This window comes from Arvicola amphibius, chromosome 1 (assembly GCF_903992535.2).
Source record: "Arvicola amphibius chromosome 1, mArvAmp1.2, whole genome shotgun sequence".
NCBI lineage: Eukaryota > Metazoa > Chordata > Mammalia > Rodentia > Cricetidae > Arvicola > Arvicola amphibius.
Window position 1 is genome coordinate 152,210,641 of NC_052047.1, and position 4,465 is coordinate 152,215,105.

The following is a 4,465-nucleotide window of genomic DNA, read 5'->3' on the forward strand; positions in this document are numbered from 1 at the left end:
GTGACCATTGAGCCTTTGTCTTCTAGGATGAGAAGACTCAACCTACTGATTTTGTTTTATTAGATGGGGTCTCATGTAGCCCAGGCTGGCCTCAAACTTACTATGTGGCTGAGGCTGGCCCTAAACTCCTACGCCTCCTGCTTGAGCATCCCAAGTGCTGGGATACAGGTGTGTGCCATTGTACCTGCCGCCAACCTCTTTGTTTTTATATTTTTGGTTGTGAGCCTTTAACATTTGAGTCATCTCTCCAGCCCCTCTTTGCTTCTTGTTATACTTAGAACCCAAGCTCCCTAGTTCTGTACAGAATCTACAAAGCTAGATTGCATAGTAGATGTCAACTCTTGAGATATTGGTTAAATTCTCTCCCACACTTGTTTTATTAACCTAATCATGTCTGACCCCTACTACTGTGCAATTATCAGCACTTTCTAGATTCTGCACAGAACTCAGGGGCCTGGGTTCTGAGAACCCAATTTCATTTTAATGTTGGGTTGAAGGAAAACAGGATTTGAAGCTTAAAACTGTTTTCTAAGCAGCGGTTACAAGACAGAGGCCCTTCCTTACCTGAGACTTTTCTCAGCCACTTGGCAGAGAGCTGGCTCCCATGTCTCTTGTTGTACGGTTTCCTAGGTGCTTGTCTTCTCCTGGTCCTAATTATCCCACCATTTTGGCTGGTAGTGACCAAATGGCAATTTACCTGTCTTTCTGGCTGAAAGGTACAACTGAAGGCAGGGGCTGGGCTGCTTGACCCTTGGACCCTGGTGGTCAGTAGGAAGCCTGGGTAGTGGACAGCTCTGCTCGAAAATAATTGTGGTGTTTGGGTGGAAAGGAAGGTTGGGATCAGGAACCCTGTCAGTTCCAAATGTTCTGGGTAGGGTAGGCTACTCTGAGCCAGACTCTGCTTGGGCGCCGAAAGCTGCCCACATGGCGTAGTTTGCTGCCCTCTTGTGGCCAAGAAGTGCTATGCAGCCTGTCGTCATTCTCTCCTGGACAGTTCCTTGCTAGTTTGTTAGTAACATGTGAAGCAAAAGTGAGACCCATTTGTGGTTTCCACTTAGGTAATCCTGGGGATCTCACCAGAACAAGGCAGAAATACACACTGGGATTTTACACAAAGGGGTTGACCTCAGGCACCCCAGGATCACAGCCGCTTAGCCCAAGAATCACAGCCGAGTGTCTAGGGGTCTTTTATTTTTTATTTTATTAATTAAATTTATTCATTTATTTTACATCCCTACTGCAGTCGCCCCTCCCTCCTCTCCTTTCATTTCCCCATCCACTCCTCCTGTTTATGTTCATAAAGGATAAGGCCTCGCATGGGGGCCAACAAAGAAAGCATGGCACATCAAGTTGACTAAGTTGCAAAGGCTGGGCAAGGCAACCCAGTATGAGGAAAAGCCTGGAAGCCAGGCCCTGCTTCCACCACTAGGAGTCTCACAACTGCCACACACACACACACACACACAGACACACACACACAGAGACACACACAGACACACACACACACAGACACACACACACAGAGACACACACAGACACACACACACACAGACACACACACAGACACACACAGACACACACACAGACACACACACACACAGACACACACACACAGACACACACACAGACACACACACAGACACACACAGACACACACACAGACACACACACAGGCACACACACACAGACACACACACACAGACACACACACACACACACACACACACACACGCAGAGCACCTAGGTCAGTCCCAGGCAGGCTCCCCAGCTGTGAGCTCCCATGAGCCCAGGTTCGCTGCTTCTGTGGGCTCCCTCGTGCGATGACCTTGACTCCCTTGTTTTGTACAATCCTTCTGCCCTCTCTTCATCAGAATTCCCTGAGCCCGGCCCAGTGCTTGGCTGTGGGTCTCTGCATCTGCTTCCATCAGTCACTGGATGAAGCCTCTCTGATGATAATTGGGGTAGCTACCAATCTGATGACAGGAGAAGGCCAGTCCAGGCACCCTCTCCACTACTGCTAGGAGTCTTAGCTGGGGTCGTCCTTGTGAATTTGTGGGAGTTTCCCTTGTGCCAGGTTTGTGCCTGACCCTCCCCCTCATCAAGACACGTCTTTCGTTACTCCCTCCCTTCCATCCCCCCAACCCAATCCCTCATGTTTCCATCTCTACCAGTCCCTAGTTTACGCAGGAGATCTATTTCCCCTTCCCAGGGAGTTCCATGCATCCCGCCTTGGGTGCTCTTTGTTACCTAGCCTCTCTGGGTCTGTGGACTGTAGCATGGTTATCCTTTACAACTAATATCCACATACGAGTGAGTACATACCATGCTTGTCTTTCTGGGTCTGAGTTACCTCACTCAGGATTTTTTTTTCTAGTTCAACCCATTTACCTTCAAATTTCCTGATGTCATTGTTTATAATAGTTGAGTAATACTTCATTATATAAATGTACCATTATTTGGTTGAGGGGCATCTAGGTTTTTTCCCCCAGGTTCTGGTTATTATAAGCTGCCATGAACATAGCTGAGCAAATGTTCTTATGGAATGATTTAGCATTCTTTCGGTATATGCCCAAGAGTGGTATAGCTAGGTCTTGAGGTAGACCGATTTCCAGTTTTCTGAGAAATCTCCATATTGATTTCCAAAGTGGCTGTACAAGTTTGTACTCCCCCTAGCAATGGAGGAATGGAGGAGTGTTCCCCTTGCTCCACATCCTCTCCAGCATAAGCTGTCATTTGTGCTTTTGATCTTGGCCGTTCTGACTGATGTAAAATGATATCTCAGAGTCATTTTGATTTTCATTTCCCTGATGGCTAAGGATGATGAACATTTCTTTAAGTGTCTCTCAGCCATTTGAGATTCTTTTGAGAATTCTGTTTAGCTCTGTACCCCATTTTTAATTGAATTATTGGGTTTTTTATGCCTAGTTTCTTGAATTCTTTATATATTTTGATCCTGAATGCATTGGCACAGGAGACAACTGTACAGAATACAGTAGCACAGACACTGAGATCGACAATTAATAAATGGGACCTCCTGAAACTGAAAAGCTTCTGCAAGGCAACGGACACGGTCAACAAGACAAAAAGGCAAGCTGCAGAGTGGGAAAGGATTGAGTGGCCTTTTAACCAGGGCTACCTCCCTGTGCATGGCAGAATATAGACACTCAAGGTCAGACCTTCCGTTTGGCTTCTCTGTTCCCATCCCCCCTTTTCCAGGTATCCAGTGGTTGTTATTATCTCCCTTTTCACCCCTACCATGGTTCTGCTTGTCTATTGTGACTCCTTCAGTTCACAGGAAGGGTCTCTAAGCCCCCTGCTTCCCCAGTAACTCAGAATGTGATTAGATCTGGGGACAGGGACACCAAAGGAGTGACGACCTTGAAATGAGGGTGTTGCGGGTTTGGGGAAATCTCAATTCATGTGACTGGTGCCCTGTAAGAAGAGGGCTCTGTGTTCAGAGAACACCTCACAGTAGGTGGCCAGGCAGGGTAGTGCATGTTTGTAGGCCTGCAACTCTGTTCTTGGGAGGTTGAAGCTGAAGAATTAAGAACTCAAAGATGAGCTTGGACTATACAGAGAGATTCTGTCTCAAAAAACAAAACAAACTACAAAAAACCCCTAACAAAACAACACCGCCCAGCCAACCAACCAGAAACAAGCAAAAAACAAAAACAAAAAAAACACAAACAAAAATCCCATATTTTGATGTTGAACTTCTAGTCCAGAACTGAGAAAATCTGATAATTAAGCCACCCAGCCTACGGCATTTTGTTACAGCAGCATTAGCAAACAAATATGCTTCTTAAGAAAATGCCTCCTGCTACATCAGCAGGTACTGCATGCTGGGGCCTTTGAGGTTTATAAAGGCATAGCTGCCCTCACAATGGGGACTGGCTATAGTTCCTGAATTTGTCCAGAGGATCCTTATGATGCACTAAGTTTTAAACTTCAGAGTCCTAGAGGCTTTTCATGGATGAAAAATTCTGGAACGTTAACATTCCCTGGGTCCCCTGGGTAGTGAGGAGGGGCAGCGGCAAGCTCAGTTCTGACTCTTAAGTGTCTTTCTTTCTCCTTAATGCAGCACAGCCCCAGGGTCACCAGAGGGTCCTGGGTCAGGAGCTGCTGTGAACCTGGGCAAAGTGCTGGGCAGAGGGAGTCATGAGTTTAGCTGAGACTTGGAAATGGTAGTTTTGTTTCTCCCTAAACACTCAGAGCAAGTTCAATGCTTCTAAAAGTCCCCACTGAACTCCAAGTGGCAGAATATACCACTCTTACATACCACCCTAAAAAGGCCCCCTCATCTCTTATACCTGCCTGCACTGAGGGACCAAGAGGAGGGACTTGTATCTGTTATGGTCTTGGTCAACAGTGACACCTAACCACACTTATTCTTTCAAAAATACATTTTATTAGTGGCATGTGGGATTTAAAGTTTAACCAGTTTCTTCCCAGAGAGAAGGGGATC